Below are 18,007 nucleotides of genomic sequence, written 5' to 3' on the forward strand. Positions count from 1 at the left end.
CTGGGCCGGGCGCCAGGACAAATTCTGCAGCAGCCTCAGCCGGATGCACCGATCCCCAGGGGCCCCGCGAGTGGGACGGCATGGCCAGGTGGAGCAGCTTGCGGCGATACTATTGGGGACCTCCACGTCCCCACCTTCCCTGGGGGGAGCCGTTCCCGGGACAGGAATCCCCGCTCCCTCCTGGCAACCTCCCCCAGGGGCTGAGCTGCGCCGGCCAGTCCGGTCCCTCGGCCTCTGCAAGGAGGGGTCTGCAATTCAGACCTGTCCCACACCCTTGCCTAGGTCCGGAGACCCAGCCTGGCTGGACCCCGTGTCCCCTGGGATGGGGCCCTGAGCCCTCCCTTGGGTCCGGGTCACCAGCCCCTCTCTGGCTCTGGCTCCGGGCGGTGACCAGGGTCCTGCGGCGTCCGTCTGGCCACTCCTCTAGGTCACCCCCCATCAGCACCTCCGTGGGCAAGTGCCGGTGACCCCCACTTCCGTGGGGCCCCCCATTTCCGATGAACTCGGGCTACGGGCACCTTGAACGGGTCCCGTCTATGTCCCTTGGGGTCAGCTGAGCGTTGGGCACCATGCGGTGCCTTCTGGGTAGCGTCATTCACCGAGCCAGAGTCCTGGGAGGGCCCCGGCAGTAAATCCTGACCCGTCCAAAATTGCTGCCGTTGGCTCTAGAGGGGCGTGCGAGCGAGTGAGGGGCTGGGGGCTGCGGGTTGTTGGGAGGCAGGAGGGGTTGCAAGTGAGGGGCTGGGGAGTTGCAGGTTGTTGGGGGGGGTTGCGGGTTGTTGGCCGGGCGGGGTTGCGAGTGAGGGACTGGGGGGTTACGGGTTGTTGGGGGGGATTGTAAGTCAGCGGCTGGGGGTTGCGGGTTGTTGGGGGGGGTTGCGGGTTGTTGGCCGGGCGGGGTTGCGAGTGAGTGGCTAGGGAGTTGCGGGTTGTTGGGGGGGGTTGCGGGTTGTTGGCTGGGCGGGGTTGCAAGTGAGGGACTGGGGGGTTACGGGTTGTTGGGGGGGTTGTGAGTGAGGGGTTGCGGGTTGTTGGGGGGGATTGCAAGTCAGCGGCTGGGGGTTGCGGGTTGTTGGGGGGGATTGCAAGTCAGCGGCTGGGGGTTGCGGGTTGTTGGCCAGAGAGAGGGGTATGTGAGTGAGTGGGATGTGGGGGGTTGTGGGTTGTTGGCCATGGAGACTGGTAGGGGTGTGGGAGTGAGGGGGTTGGGGGTTACAGGTTGTTTGCCGTGGATGTGAGTGAGGTTATGGGGCGGTTGCAGGTGGTCGGCTGGGTGGGGTTGACAGTGAGGAGGCCGAGGGGTTGTGGGTTGTTGGCCGTGAAGAGGGGTAGGGGACTGTGAGTGAGGGGGTTGGGAGGGTTGCAGGTCATTGGCTGTGAGGGGGTAGGGGGTTGCGAGTTGTTGACCAGGTACATGGATAAGGGTGAGTTAGTGACCTGGGTGGAGTTGTGAGTGAGGTTGCTGGGGGGGTTACAGGTCGTTAGCTGTGTGGGATTGTGAGCGAGGGGACTGGGGGGGGGACAACTGAGGGTTGTTGGCCGGGGGTGGGGGAGGTGCATGTGAGGGAGGGAGTTTGGGGGTTACAGGTTGTTACCACAGATATGAATGATGTGACTGGGGGGTTGCGGGTTGCTGGCCGGGAAGCGGGGTAGGAGACTGTGAGTGAGGGGGCTGGGGGGGTTGCAGGTTGTAGGCCAGGGAGAGGGGGTAGGGTGTGTGTGTGTGAGGGAGCTGGGGGGCGAGGGGGGCGGTTACAGGTGGTTGACCCCAGATATGAGTGAGGATAGTGGGGCGGTTGCAGGTTGTTGGCTGGGTATGGTTGTGAGTGAGGTGGCTGGGGGGTTACAGGTTGTTGGCCACAGAAGTGAGTGAATTGACTAGGGGTTGCGGGCTCTTGGCCGGGCAGAGGAGTGCGTGTGTGGGGGGGGGGGGGGAGGGGAGTGCAAGTTGTTGGCTGGGTTGTGAGTGAGGGGCTGGGGGGTAGCAGTTTTCTGGCTGGGTGGGGTTGTGTGTGAGGGGTTTGGGAGTTGCAGGTTGTTGGCCGAAAGAGGGGGGGGGGGAGAGTTGAGTGAGGGGGCGGGGGGGGGGGGTTGTTGGCCAGGGAGATGGGTAAGGGGTGTGTGTGTGTGTGTGTGTGAGTGAGAGAGAGAGAGAGAGAGAGAGAGAGAGAGAGTGTGAGTGTGAGTGTGAGTGTGAGTGTGAGTGTGAGTGTGAGTGTGAGTGTGCGCGCGCGCTTGGTGGATTTGAGAGTGAAGGGTTGCGGGTTGTTGGCCAGGGACAGGGGTAGGGGTGTGTGAGAGGGGTGACAGGTTGTTGGCTGGATGGGGTTGAGAGTGAGGTTGTGGGGGGTGGGTTGCAGGTTTTTGACCGGGGATGTGAGTGACGTGGCCGGGGGTTGCGGGTTGCTGGTAAGCGTGTGTGAGTGAGGGGGAGGGGCTGTGGGATTGCAGGTGGTTGGCCAGGGAGACAGGCGGTTGCGGGTTGTTGGCTGGTCAGAGTTGAGTGCGAGGTTCGGGGGTTTGCGGGTTGTTAGCCAGGGATGTGAGTGAGGTGGCCGGGGGGTTGCTGGTTGGTGGCTGGGCACAGGGGTTGATCTTCTTGCCAGCAAGTTACGGGCGTGTGGATTGGATAAATGGAGTAAGGTGGGTAGAAAGCTGGCCAGACTGTTGGGCCCAACGGGTCGTGATCAGCGGCTCCATGTCAGGTTGGCGGGCGGTTTCTAGCGAGTGCCCCAAGGATCGGTTCTAGGACCGGTTTTGTTCAACATCTTTACGAATGACCTGGATGAGGGGCTGGATTGCACCCTCAGCAAGTTCACAGATGACACTAAGCCGGGGGAGAGGTAGATACGCTGGAGGGCCGGGATCGGGTGCAGAGCGACCTGGACACATTGGACGGTCGGGCCAAAAGAAATGGGATGAGGTTCAACAAGGACAAGTGCAGAGTCTGCCCTTGGGACGGAAGGACCCCAAGCATTGGTACAGGCTGGGGACCGACCGGCTAAGTCCTTGTAGCCAAGAAGGCTAATGGCATATTAGGTTGCATTAAGAGGAGCATTGCCAGTAGATCCAGAGATGTCATTATTCCCCTTTATCCGGCTCTGGTGAGGCCACATCTGGAGTACTGTGTCCAGTTCTGGGCCCCCCGCTACAGAAGGGATGTGGACACATTGGAGAGGGTCCAGCGGAGGGCAACCAAAATGATTCGGGGGCTGAACCTACGAGGGGAGACTGAGGGATTTGGGTTTGTTCAGTCTGCGGAAGAGAAGAGTGAGGGGGGATTTGAGAGCAGCCTTCAACTCCCTGAAGGGAGGTTTCAAAGAGGCTGGAGAGAGGCTGTTCTCAGTGGTAGCAGGTGGCAGGACAAGGAGCAATGGGCTCAAGTTGCTGCGGGAGAGGTCTAGGTTGGATATTAGGAAAAACTATTTCAGTAGGAGGGCAGTGAAGCGCTGGGACGGGTTCCCTAGGGAAGTAGTGGAGTCTCCATCCCTAGAGGTGTTTAAGTCCTGGCTTGACAAGGCCCTGGCTGGGTTGACTGAGTTGGGACGGTCCTGCCTCGGGCGTTACCTACCAGCCCTGTGCTCTTGGGAGCCAGGGAGTGACAGTCATGGAAAACCATCCCCCCCCTTCCCATAGGCCTTTGCTAGATTCAGACAAAGCAAGGAAAAGGCCGGGGAAGACACCTCAACTAATTAAGGAAACACCCCAGCTCATCTGCATTGAAGGGAGAACTCATTAGCATACAGAATGGAGAGCCGCTCTTCCAAGGCAGGAACCGCAGTGAACTCTGGGATACTGAGAGCAGAGACGCACGGCCTGATGGGAAATCTCTGCTCCAGATGCTAATGAACCCAGGCCAGCTTGCCCCCAAACTAGTCATGATCAGACCAGTCCTAGTACCGATCCTATTGACATCGAAAATACTGACACTGCCTAGTTGCAGTGCGAGCTCCTTCAAGGGACATTCCCCATCACCAGGGGTGATCAGTGTCTATTGTCTCGCCTCCTTCTCTGTGAACTATTGTCCTGTCCTATCAAAACTCCCCTCCTTGCCCCAAGAAAAACTGTTCTGATTCCTGGATTTAAACGGCATCAGTTCCATTGAGACGTCTTCATCTCCTGTCTGATCGTGCTGGGGGCTCTGTTCTGCTCGGCTCTGTTCTGCTCGTCTCCTGCCCTCAGATCCCCGGCTCACATCTGGGAATCCCGATCAGTGCAAGCTGCATGGATTGGTGAGAGGTCTCTCTCTCTCTCCCCCATCTGCTACCTCTCTAAGCACAGCCGCCTGCCCCTGCCCCGTGTAAACTGTTCTCTGGTTCCCTCACGTTTGTAATCAGTTCCCGTTTCGATTGAATAGTGTATCTGTGTGAGATCTATTCACTACTCAGACATAAATCCCGTTCATTGTTAAGCTGGCTGCTTCTCTCTTCCTTTCTCTCTCGCTCACTCTTCCTCCAGGGGGGTTGTTTTGGCTCCCCCATTCGCTCTGCAACAACGCTCTTCGTACCCAGCTCCAGATCCCTGCAGTGCCCCAAGTCCTGCGGGGTTTGCTCATCGTGTGGTTACCAGTGAATGAGGGTGGGGTGAGAGTGGGGATGGGGGTGCTGAACCTGGGGCCGTATGAGGATGGCAGCTGAAAGTGCTGTTTAATCCAGCCCACGGAGTCCAGAGGCACATGAGGGTGCAGTGTGGCATTGCTGTGAACCCAGCCGGCTGAGTCCAGGGACATATGAGGGGGTCGGCGTGTGAGTGCCGATTCCCCAGTCGTCTCAGACTGCTCCGTTAGTGGGGTGAGTGTCTGGGTGTGTCGCTAGGTGGGAAGAACCCGCCCGGAGGAACCTAGTTCCTGCAGGAGAGCTCCAGCGGGAGGGGAATTGGCAGCAGGGAGAATTCAGCTCCGTGAGAGAGCACAAGTCGCACAAGCAGCACACGGATAGAATTGTGAACCTCCCCAGTCCCACAAGAGTAACCCTGATCAATGAGCATACCCCAGAGTATTGGGCACATCTGGTACCAAATTGGGGGAGAATGTGGGCAGCACGTGCTCCTGATCATGGGGCACTTTTTGAGTAGTTGCTGCAGAGTGGGGAAACTGAGGCACAAGCCTGCGCCAGGTTTTTTTCCCCTCTTTTCTTTCCCTTTTTGTGAGCTCCTTCTGTCATTCACATAGACTACTTGGTAAAGTTCGGAGTAGTTGCTGCAGAGTGGGGAAACTGAGGAAGAGGCCTGAGTCAGTTTTTCTTCTTCTGTCTTTCTTGGGGTTTTTTTTAGCCTTTTTTTTTTTTGAGCTCCTTCTATCATTCACATAGAATACTTGATAAAGTTCTGAACTGTGCGTGGAATGATTGTAGAACTGGGCATTTAGGAATGAATGTGGTAACGGTTCTGAATTGTGCTTGGAATTATTGTGGGACTGCAACTTTAATGAATGTGGTAACAGCTCTGAATTGTGCTTGGAATTCTTGTGCGACTGTGCAACTGAAAGTTACATATCGGGCTTGACAGTAAATGTTTTGGAGTTCTATTGACTGCAGGTAACGCTCACTAGTGAAATAAGGACAGCAGAGATGTCCGAGAGAACCCCTTGGGCTGCTCGCTTGAGACAGGAGAGAAGCAAGAGGGTAGAGAGATGGGTAATGAAGAAGGGGAAATGTCCCTGGGAAAGAGGGTGCATTAAGGGGGAGGGTCCCCTGCGTGAAGCAAGTTGGAGCTGTGACCAATCCTGCACAACCAGTAAGCCGCGCGGTCTTGCAAAAGATGCAGCTGCTGCATGGGCATCGCTTTATGCAGGTCTGGACGTGGCCGAAACGGGAAAGGGGAGGGAGGCAGGCGCTGGAGCTGGAGCAAGAGCAGTTACAGCAGCGTTTGGACAAGTGTGAGACTGGTGGGTGTGAGTGTAGAGCAGACAAGCTGAAAATGGCGACTTGACTTAGAACTAGGCAGGAGGAAAGGGACAGGGCCGACGTGAAAGTAGAAAGAATTCTATTGGGAGAGGACGATGAATGATACTGTAATAATTGAATAAGTGGAAGGAATCCTGTTTGTCTCTGCACAGGAAAGAGTGGATTATGTTTGTAGGTCTGCAGATCAGGATGAAGCCAGGTGTGCCTGGGATAACAGGAAAAGGAACATTACGCAGACAGTAATTGAGGTAACCGGGGAGATATGGCCAGGAGAGTGCTGTGGAAATGAAGATACTGGACTAGTCTCATACGATCATGTGAGTTTTGCCTCCTTTTTGGATGGTGTGAATTTGGCTTTCTTTCGTGTGTATCAATCAAGGCTTTGAGCCTGGTAGGGCACTCCCATTTTCTGGGTGTAGAAACAGAGCGGTCGGACAAATCTGCGAGTCCCGTGTCCGACGTTGACAATTTGGAGGTCCCACCGAGATGGCAACCGTCTTCGCTGAGGCTGCGTGATCCCCGACCGTCTTGCCGGACGACCGTGGTAGCCGGCACCTGGGCGTTTGGCCCGAGCGGTCCTCCGCCAGCACGGACAGGGGCACGACCACAGCAAAGTCTACGCCATCGAACCTGTTGGTTCCCGCTCCCTTCTGGTAGGGATCCTGGGGTCTAACATAAGGACTCTGATCAGGTAATTATTTCTATGTTTTGTCCGGACTGAGGACTGTCTTGTCTCTGTGTCTATCCGTCCTCCCCGTGGTGTGAGTGAGTCTGGGAGCCATCCCTGTCCGGGGACTGGCCGACCAAGGGCTCCTGTCCCCACGGTCTGTGTGACTGGAATCTGCACAATCGCAGCCGCACCGCGCCTCGGATGAAATCCTTGGAGCGAACGCAAGGGCGATTGAGGCAGTAGCCGGCGGGCTCCTTTTGTGTGTTGCACCGGGCACCGCTCTGACGAACCCGAATTTCCTCCTGGTGTGATCGGTGTGTGTGAAGTCCTCCTGTAGGGGTAACCGGCCGTGTCGGGGGGGCCGTTCGCTAAAGGGATCCCGGCTCATTTTAGAAAGGGACCGGACTCTTGTGAATTCCTGGAGACACGGTCTAGGTTCAGCCTAGGGGATCCCAAATCGCAGGGGCCGCTGTTAGGATCCTGGGACAAAGCCCGAGCGGACGTCTTAAAAGACAAACTTCCCCTCCCCCAAACTCAATTGGCTAGAGGGCAGGTCGATTGCTTCCTGCGGTGGTGGGAAGAGGCAAATCGTAGCTGGACCGAATCGAAGCTCGCCTCCCGTAAAAAGGCCCTATTGGATGGAGCTTATCTCACCATTCAAGGTCCCCCAGCCCTGCAAAGAACCCCTCCACGTTTGAACCACAAAGATTCCCCTTTCGAGACTCCCAATTTAATGATCTCACCGTCACCCTGTTGCCTCTTCCCTCCGCTTTCGGGAGAAAACCCCCCGATGGAAGGTGGGAAAGGGCCTACGGCCGACCCGTTCCGGCACCTCTCTAAGAATAGCCTCCCGCCCCGTGTCAACTGTTCTCTGGTTCCCTCACGTTTGTAATCAGTTCCCGTTTCGATTGAATAGTGTATCTGTGTGAGATCTATTCACTACTCAGACATAAATCCCGTTCATTGTTAAGCTGGCTGCTTCTCTCTTCCTTTCTCTCTCGCTCACTCTTCCTCCAGGGAAAGGCTCCCCCATTTGCTCTGCAACAACGCTCCTCGTACCCAGCTCCAGATCCCTGCAGTGCCCCAAGTCCTGCGGGGTTTGCTCATCGTGTGGTTACCAGTGAATGAGGGTGGGGTGAGAGTGGGGATGGGGGGTGCTGAACCTGGGGCCGTATGAGGATGGCAGCTGAAAGTGCTGTTTAATCCAGCCCACGGAGTCCAGAGGCACATGAGGGTGCAGTGTGGCATTGCTGTGAACCCAGCCGGCTGAGTCCAGGGACATATGAGGGGGTCGGCGTGTGAGTGCCGATTCCCCAGTCCTCTCAGACTGCTCCGTTAGTGGGGTGAGTGTCTGGGTGTGTCGCTAAGGTGGGAAGAACCCGCCCGGAGGAACCTAGTTCCTGCAGGAGAGCTCCAGCGGGAGGGGAATTGGCAGCAGGGAGAATTCAGCTCCACACGAGAGCACAAGTCGCACAAGCAGCACACGGATAGAATTGTGAACCTCCCCAGTCCCACAAGAGTAACCCTGATCAATGAGCATACCCCAGAGTATTGCGCACATCTGGTAACAAATTGGGGGAGAAAGTGGGCAGCACGTGCTGCTGATCACAGGGTACTTGTTGAGTAGTTGCTGCAGAGTGGGGAAACTGAGGCACAAGCCTGAGCCAGGTCTTTTTCCTCTTTTCTTTTCTTTTTTTTCTTTTTTTTTTGCCTTTTAATGAGCTCCTTTTGTCATTTCTATAGACTACTTGGTAAAGTTCTGAGTAGTTGCTCCACAGTGGGGAAACTGAGGCAGAGGCCTGAGTCAGTTTTTCTTCTTCTGTCTTTCTTTCTTTTCTTTAAGTCTTCTTGGGTTTTTTTGAGCTCCTTCTGTCACTCACATAGAATACTTGATAAAGTTCTGAACTGTGCGTGGAATGATTGTAGAACTGGGCATTTAGGAATGAATGTGGTAACGGTTCTGAATTGTGCTTGGAATTATTGTAGGACTGCAATTTGAATGAATGTGGTAACAGTTCTGAATTCATAGAATCGCAGAATACTAGGACTGGAAGGGACCTCGAGAGGTCATCTGTCCCCATGGCAGGACCAAATACTGTCTAGACCATCCCTGATAGACATTTATCCGACCTACTCTTAAATATCCCCGGAGATGGGGATTTCACAACCTCCCTGGGCAATTTATTCCAGTGTTTGACCACCCTGACAGGTAGGAACTTTTTCCTAATGTCCAACCTCAACCTCCCTTGCTGCAGTTTAAGCCCATTGCTGCTTGTTCTGTCCTCAGAGGCCAAGAGGAACAAGCTTTCTCCCTCCTCCTTGTGACGCACTTTTCGATACCTGAAAACGGCTCTCATGTCCCTTCTCAGTCTTCTCTTTTCCAAACTAAACAAACCTAATTCGTTCAGCCTTCCCTCATAGGTCATGTTCTCTAGACCTTTCATCATTCTTGTTGCTCTTCTCTGGACCATCTCCAATTTCTCAACCTCTTTCTTGAAATGCGGTGCCCAGAACCGGACACAAGACTCCAACGGAGGCCTAACCAGCACAGAGTAGAGCGGAAGAATGACTTCTCGTGTCTGGCTCACAACACACCTGTTAATGCCTCCTAGAATCATGTTTGGTTTTTTGCAACAGCATCACACTGCTGACTCATATTTAGCTTGTGCTCCGCTATAAACCCTAGATCCCTTTCTGCCGTACTCCTTCCCAGACAGTAGCTTCCCATTCTGTGTGTGTGACACTGATTGTTCCTTCCTAAGTGCAGCATTTTACATTGGTCTTTATTAAACTTCATCCTGTTTACCTCAGACCAAGCAAGCAAGAATTGTGCTTGGAATTATTGTCGAGGTGTTCAATTAGACATTAAGGTGGTAAAAGTTCTGAATTGTGCTTGGAATGACTTGTAGAACTGGGCATTTAGGAATGAATGTGGTAGCGGTTCTGAATTGTGCTTGGAATTACTGTGGGACTGTGCAACTGAAAGTTACATATCGGGCTTGACAGTAAATGTTTTGAGTTCTATTGACTGCAGGTAACGCTCACTAGTGAAATAAGGACAGCAGAGATGTCCGAGAGAACCCCTTGGGCTGCTCGCTTGAGACAGGAGAGAAGCAAGAGGGTAGAGAGATGGGTAATGAAGAAGGGGAAATGTCCCTGGGAAAGAGGGTGCATTAAGGGGGAGGGTCCCCTGCGTGAAGCAAGTTGGAGCTGTGACCAATCCTGCACAACCAGTAAGCCGCGCGGTCGTGCAAAAGATGCAGCTGCTGCATGGGCATCGCTTTATGCAGGTCTGGACGTGGCCGAAACGGGAAAGGGGAGGGAGGCAGGCGCTGGAGCTGGAGCAAGAGCAGTTACAGCAGCGTTTGGACAAGTGTGAGACTGGTGGGTGTGAGTGTAGAGCAGACAAGCTGAAAATGGCGACTTGACTTAGAACTAGGCAGGAGGAAAGGGACGGGGCTGAGATGGCCGCAGAGCGGTACAGAAAAGAGTCGTCTCGCACTAAAATGTTGGCGGAGGAAGCAGGAGCAGCAACTGGCTTCCTAGCAGATGACAACAAGGCAGCAGCCGGCCACCAGAAGCGTGAGGCAGAGGTCAGTAAGCTACGTGCCCAATTTAGTGGCCATAAGGGGGTGGTAGCAGCTGTAAGGTGGAGAGAGGACCGTGATTGGGAACCCCTGCAACAATAGAAATACCCCCCCGATACTGAACCCCAAAGCCCATTTAACAATGTTGCCCCTGTTTCCGCAAGGGGGTTAAACACGCAGTTGCAGGAGCCGATCTTCCCACAACAGAGCTAGTCACCGATGTAACACGGTGGTCTCCTAGCCGGGCCAGGGCTATTGCCGACAGGCTGGGACCACCGAACGGTGACATGGCTGTCTCCCCTCTGCCGACAGCACGGACTGTACCCCAATCGGCTCAGTTATGTGCGTCTCCTGGCAATGCAGATGCTCTGGGCATAGGTTCGTGGGAGCGGACTGTCCCCGGGCCCTGGGAATGGCTCTCCAAATATTACTGCCTGCTTCTTCCCTTAAAAAACTCTCTATTCCGGAAGAGCAGGAACCCGGAGAGGTCCCCGTAGCCTTACCTAATTCGCAAGAAGCTGCCGGCAGCCACTTTTGCACAAAAACCTGCCACCTGTCCACACTGGCCGCAAGTATTTGGGGAAGAGCAGACGTAACGTACAAAATCAGGGCTTCTTGCGCAGAGACTCTGAGGCTCCCGCTCGGGGATAAGTCCTCTTGCGCAAGAGGCCAGTGTAGACAGGCAACATCGATTTCTTGCGCAAGAAAGCCCGATGGCTAAAACGGACAGCGGAGCTTCCTTGCGCGAGAGAGCGTCTGCGCCGGCCCGGGTGCTTTTGCGCAAAGGGACGTGCCAGTGTAGACGCTCTCTTGCGCTAGTACTTTAACGGAAAAACTCTTCCGTTAAAAGTATTTGGGCAAAACCGTGGCAGTGTAGACGCAGCCTCCGAGTCCTCAGTGGATCTCGGGAGCAGGGCCGGATTAAGGAAGTGCGGGGCTAGCCGGGCAGCTGCCCGGGGCACCTGACGGCAGCCGTGCGGGGCGCAGGAACGGCTCGAGCCGGCCACCACAAAACAGGCTCGGCTCAGCGAGTGCGGGGGAGAAATCCCGGACGCGCCCGTGGGGCAGGACGGTCCCTTGCCAGCAGACAGACTAGCGGGGCGAACAGAAAGCTGTGCTCGGGAGGGAATGACAGGGAGCGATCTGGAGACACTTGGGGGACTCACACAAGGGGGCATGAGAAAAATCCCTCCGAGGAAGCACACTGCTACAACGGGGCTGACGCCTCGGTCAACGCTGCTGCTGTCAGCGGCCGTAGCAAAGACACAGCCCGGGTGGAACCAATAGATTGTTGGCCACGGATGGGAGTGAGTTACTGGGGGAGAGGGGGCTTCCGGGTTGTTGGCCAGGGACGGAGACGGGTAGGGGAGTGAGTGCGTCCTGGATGGGGTTGAGGGGGCAGCGGCCTAGGAGGCGGGGGGGGGGGGGGGGTGCGGTGACACAGAGTGACGTGCTGGCTGTCCTCCCACAGGGAAAAACATTTTTCTCAAGATCAAGCTTTGTGTTGAGACTTTGTTGTTGTTTTTTTGGGGGAATAGACGGATGTGCTGTTTTTGTAACTACAGGAAAAATGCTGAGGGGTGTGTGTGTGTGTGTGTGTGTGTGTGTGTCATACAATGCACAACAACGCTGGCAAGAAGGCAACCACAGAAAGACAAACCTAAAACACGCTATTTGTTGCGACAGTTGATTTGGTTTTTTAGTGGGTACAATAATTTTTCGAAAAGAGGAAAAAGAACATTTCTTGCGGGGTGTCAGATTCTTGCTTCAACTCACGTACGGACAGACAGATATTCCTTTGGGGTTTGCTTTTGCAGCCAGGCCGGGTTCCGACGGCTTTTGCTTTTCAAGGGTTTAGGGCGAGCTCTGGTCTTGTCGAATCGCTTGAAGAGGCGGCGTATTTTAGGCTTTTAGTTCATAGAGGAGATTAGGCTTGTTACATTTTAAAATAGGTATTACTAGTTGCGAAGAAGGTTTATTTCCGTCACGAGGCGCGTGTTTTCAGACTTTAGCACGCTTAAAGGGTTTCCCTAAAAGACATGAATGTCTATTCTGAACATGGACGGTACCGGTCAATAGCAATACGCACGTGACATTTCTGTTTCTATCCACGGGCGTTAAAGCGTGGCGTTCTATTGTTCGTTTCGTGGAGCTAATATACTTTGGAGGCCAAGGCGTCGCTGATCTTTTTGGAGAAACGTTTGGGAACATTTTATTTATTCGGGACTTGGCCGACCCAGAAGGTAGGCACGTTACGCCTATAAGGAGATATTTTGTATTTCTTTTTAGATTGCCGCAGTCTGCATATACTTTATTTCAGGTTAAAAAAAAAATTCGGTTTCTTGTAATTGTAGGTCATTTGAGCGGGTATATTTACTAGTCGCGGCTTTTTTGTGTGGCGAGCTGAGCGATGTGTATTAATGGGCACTTTTTGGCTCATAATAGATTGGAAGACATTAGCACCTTAGCCATTTTGTTTAAAAAAAAAAGGGGGGGGGGGGGGGGGGGGGGGGGGGGAATTCATCATTTTGTAGCGTTTTGATGACGTTTCATTAAGTGTCCGGAAAATAGTAGAACCGGAAGGGACTGTGAGAGGTCATCTGATCCAGTCGAGCACCCCCCAGACGGTCCCCCCCCCCCCCCCCAACCTGCTCTTCAGCACCGGCGGAGATGGCGATTCCACTCCACCACCTCCCCGGGCAAAGTATTCCAGTGTTTCACCACCCGGACAGGTAGGAACTTTTCCCCAATGTCTAACCTCAACCTCCCTCACTGCAGTTTCAGCTTCTTGTGCTGTCCTCAGAGTCCGAGGAGAACCTCCCCCTTCCCCCTCCCCCCCTTCCTTGTGACACACTTTTAGGTATCTGACAACTGCTATCCTGTACCCCCCCGCCCCTTGGTCTTCCCCCATAGCTCAGGTTCTCTCGACCTCCCCTGTTCTCGTTGCTCTTCTTGGGGCCTTCTCCACATGGTTCCTGCAAAGCGAGCCTGACAGGCGCAGAGCGAAAGCAGGGAAGAAAGACCTTCTGGCGTCTGGCTCACAACAGCGGCGGGACCGTGTCCCCAACTCTTCGTGTCACATTGTTGGCTCCTGTTTAGCTTGCCCTCCATCTCTTCCTAGACGGTCGCTGCCCGTGTGTGCGAATCTGGCCCCTCCACCCTGTTGCATCCCCCCCAGAGAAACACATTCCACCCGAAAGGGTGGAGGAGAGGCTGTTTCTTGCCATCCCCTCTCCCTTTGGTAAGCAGTGGGAGCCATGTTGAGAAACCAAGTCCAGCCCAGAGGCCCAGGCCAAATCCTGAGTGGGGGCTCATCTTGTTCCCTCCCTGTGACCCAGAGAGACAGACCCTCCCCCCCTCATAGCCACCAATCCCTGGGGCTGGTTTTTGAGCCCCATTAAAATGCTGGGCTCGCGCAGCGGCGAGGAGTTCCGCAGGTCGCCTGAGCACCGGGGGGGGGGGGGGGGGGGGCCGCTGCTCTCCTCCAGGACGCGAGTCCAGGCTCCGCCCCGTGACGCAGCGCGCAAGGACGTCATCGTCGCGGGCGGGCGGGGCCGGCGGCGCATGCGCAGTCGCGCGGCCCGCAGCCAATGGGCGGCCGGGGGCGGGGATAAAGGCGCCAGCGGCTCACGCGCGGGGAGCGGCGGTGGCTGCTGCCTCCGGAGCAGGGAGAAGCCGGAGCGGCCCCGTCCGGAGCGACCGACCCGCCCGCAGCCCCCGGAGACCGGAGCCGCCCGGCGGCCTCCCCGCAGGAAGGTGGGTTCGGACCGGCCCGAGGCGCGCGCCCATCCCAGCCCCCCCCCCCCCCCCCAGCCGCCCCCCCCCCCCCCGGGTGCAGGCAGATTAAGCAACGGGGGGGGGGGGAGAATCTGTCCGGGGCTCTGCAGTGCCTGCGCTAGCGCTTTACTCAGAGCCGGGAGCGCTGGAACCGGGCTCCTCGAAACAGCCGCAAACAAGGGTCCCTCCCGCACTGTATTGAGACACCCCCGCCCCGTCCAGCTCCACGGGGAAGGGGAGAGGAGCTGCCACCAGACCGGGGACTGCAGCTCCAGCCAGCTCTGTATGCACAATTACAATCGTCTTTGGCCTAAACAGCGTGTGTGCTCCTGGAGACTGATTGGGTAAGTATAAAGTAATGGGGCAAGGCGGCTGTGACAAATAGACACTCAATCTGTCTGAGACTCTCTATCTCTCTATCTATGAGAGAATCTCTATCTATGAGTGTCTATCTGAGAGAGTGTATCTGTATCTCTCTGTCTATCTCTATCTATGAGAGTGAGTCTATCTCTCTCTCTCTGTCTATCTGAGAGAGCGTGTATCTCTATCTATGAGAGTGAGTCTATCTCTCTCTCTCTGTCTATCTGAGAGAGCGTCTATCTCTATCTATGAGAGTGTCTATCTGAGAGAGTGTGTCTATGAGAGAGTCTATCTATGAGAGAGAGAGTCTATCTCTCTGTCTATGAGAGTGTCTATGAGAGAGAGTGTCTATCTATGAGAGAGTCTATCTATGAGTGTCTATCTGAGAGAGAGTCTATCTATGAGTGTCTATGAGAGAGTGTATCTGTATCTGAGAGAGCGTCTATCTCTCTATCTATGAGAGCGAGTGTCTATCTCTATCTATGAGAGAGTCTCTATCTCTATCTATGAGTGTCTATGAGAGAGAGTGTCTATCTATGAGTGCCTATGACAGAGAGTGTCTATCGGAGAGAGTGTATCTGTATCTATGAGTGTCTATCTCTCTGTCTATGAGTGTGTCTATCTCTGTCTATGAGTGAGTCTATCTGAGAGAGAGTGTCTATCTGAGAGAGAGTCTATCTCTCTATCTATGAGAGTGTCTATCTGAGAGAGAGTCTATCTCTCTATCTATGAGTGAGTCTATCTGAGAGAGAGTGTCTATCTGAGAGAGAGTCTATCTCTCTATCTATGAGAGTGTCTATCTGAGAGAGAGTCTATCTCTCTATCTATGAGTGAGTCTATCTGAGAGAGAGTGTCTATCTGAGAGAGAGTCTATCTCTCTATCTATGAGAGTGTCTATCTGAGAGAGCGTGTCTATGAGAGAGTCTATCTCTATCTATGAGTGTGTCTATCTGAGAGAGCGTCTATCTCTATGAGAGGGTGTGTCTATGAGAGAGAGTCTATCTCTATCTGAGAGAGCGTCTATCTCTATCTATGAGTGTCTATGAGAGAGTCTATCTCTATCTATGAGTGTGTCTATCTGAGAGAGAGTCTATCTCTCTGTCTATGAGAGAGTGTCTATGAGAGAGAGAGTCTATCTCTCTATCTATGAGAGCGAGTGTCTATCTCTATCAGAGCGAGTGTCTATCTCTATCTATGAGTGTCTATGAGAGAGAGTGTCTATCTATGAGTGCCTATGACAGAGAGTGTCTATCGGAGAGACTCTATCTCTCTATCTATGAGAGTGTCTATCTGAGAGAGTGTATCTGTATCTATGAGTGTCTATCTCTCTGTCTATGAGTGTGTCTATCTCTGTCTATGAGAGAGAGCGTCTATCTCTCTGTCTATGAGTGTGTCTATCTCTGTCTATGAGAGAGAGCGTCTATCTCTATGAGAGAGTGTGTCTATCTCTGTCTATGAGAGAGAGCGTCTATCTCTCTGTCTATGAGTGTGTCTATCTCTGTCTATGAGAGAGAGCGTCTATCTCTATGAGAGAGTGTGTCTATCTCTGTCTATGAGAGAGAGCGTCTATCTCTATGAGAGAGTGTGTCTATGAGAGAGAGAGTCTATCTATCTATGAGAGAGTGTGTCTATGAGAGCGAGTCTATCTCTATCTATGAGAGAGTGTCTATCTGAGAGAGTCTATCTCTCTGTCTATGAGTGAGTCTATCTGAGAGAGCGTGTCTATGAGAGAGTCTACTCTATCTATGAGTGTCTATGAGAGAGTGTCTATCTGAGAGAGAGTCTATCTCTCTATCTATGAGAGAGTGTGTCTATGAGAGCGAGTCTATCTCTATCTATGAGAGAGTGTCTATCTGAGAGAGTCTATCTCTCTGTCTATGAGTGAGTCTATCTGAGAGAGCGTGTCTATGAGAGAGTCTACTCTATCTATGAGTGTCTATGAGAGAGTGTCTATCTGAGAGAGAGTCTATCTCTCTATCTATGAGAGTGTCTATCTGAGAGAGTGTATCTGTATCTATGAGTGTCTATCTGAGAGAGTGTGTCTATCTCTCTATCTATGAGAGAGTCTATCTGAGAGAGAGTGTCTATCTGAGAGAGAGTCTATCTCTCTATCTATGAGAGTGTCTATCTGAGAGAGTGTATCTGTATCTATGAGAGAGTCTATCTGAGAGAGTGTGTCTATCTCTCTATCTATGAGAGAGTCTATCTGAGAGAGAGTGTCTATCTCTCTGTCTATGAGAGAGTGTCTATCTGAGAGAGTGTATCTGTATCTATGAGTGTCTATCTGAGAGAGTGTGTCTATCTCTCTATCTATGAGAGAGTCTATCTGAGAGAGAGTGTCTATCTGAGAGAGAGTCTATCTCTCTATCTATGAGAGTGTCTATCTGAGAGAGTGTATCTGTATCTATGAGAGAGTCTATCTGAGAGAGTGTGTCTATCTCTCTATCTATGAGAGAGTCTATCTGAGAGAGAGTGTCTATCTCTCTGTCTATGAGAGAGTGTCTATCTGAGAGAGAGTCTATCTCTCTATCTATGAGAGAGAGTCTATCTGAGAGAGCATGTCTATGAGAGAGTCTATCTATGAGTGTCTATGAGAGAGAGCGTCTATCTCTATCTATGAGTGTCTATGAGAGAGAGTGTCTATCTGAGAGAGTGTATCTGTATCTATGAGTGTCTATCTGAGAGAGAGTCTATCTCTATCTATGAGTGCCTATGAGAGAGTCTATCTATCTGAGAGAGCGTCTATCTCTATCTATGAGAGTGTCTATCTGAGAGAGCGTCTATCTCTATCTATGAGTGTCTATGAGAGAGAGTGTCTATCTGAGAGAGTGTATCTGTATCTATGAGTGTCTATCTGAGAGAGTGTGTCTATGAGAGAGTCTATGAGAGAGAGAGTCTATCTCTCTCTCTATGAGAGTGTCTATCTATGAGAGAGAGTGTCTATCTGAGAGAGTGTCTATGAGAGAGTGTCTAATCTCTATCTATGAGTGTCTATGAGTGAGAGAGTCTATGAGAGAGTGTCTATCTCTATCTATGAGTGTCTATGAGAGAGAGAGTCTATCTCTATCTATGAGAGTGTCTATCTGAGAGAGCGTGTCTATGAGAGAGTCTATCTATGAGTGTCTATGAGAGAGAGAGTCTATCTGAGAGAGTGTCTATCTCTATCTATGAGTGTCTATGAGAGAGAGTGTCTATCTATGAGAGAGTCTATCTCTCTGTCTATGAGAGAGTCTATCTGAGAGAGCGTCTATCTCTATCTATGAGTGTCTATCTCTATCTATGAGAGTGTGTGTCTATGAGAGAGTCTATCTCTATCTGAGAGTGTGTCTATCTGAGAGAGAGTCTATCTCTATCTATGAGTGCCTATGAGAGAGTCTATCTCTCTATCTATGAGAGAGTCTATCTGAGAGAGTGTATCTGTATCTATGAGTGTCTATCTGAGAGAGTGTCTATGAGAGAGAGAGTCTATCTCTATCTATGAGAGAGTCTATCTGAGAGAGCGTGTCTATGAGAGAGTCTATCTATGAGTGTCTATGAGAGAGAGCGTCTATCTCTATCTATGAGAGTGTCTATCTGAGAGAGCGTCTATCTCTGTCTATGAGAGAGTGTCTATCTCTGTCTATGAGAGAGTGTGTCTATGAGAGAGCGTCTATCTCTATCTATGAGTGTCTATGAGAGAGAGTGTCTATCGGAGAGAGTCTATCTCTATC

The sequence above is a fragment of the Pelodiscus sinensis genome, chromosome Z, assembly GCF_052426305.1.
Source record: "Pelodiscus sinensis isolate ZL-2025 chromosome Z, ASM5242630v1, whole genome shotgun sequence".
Classification (NCBI taxonomy): Eukaryota; Metazoa; Chordata; order Testudines; family Trionychidae; genus Pelodiscus; species Pelodiscus sinensis.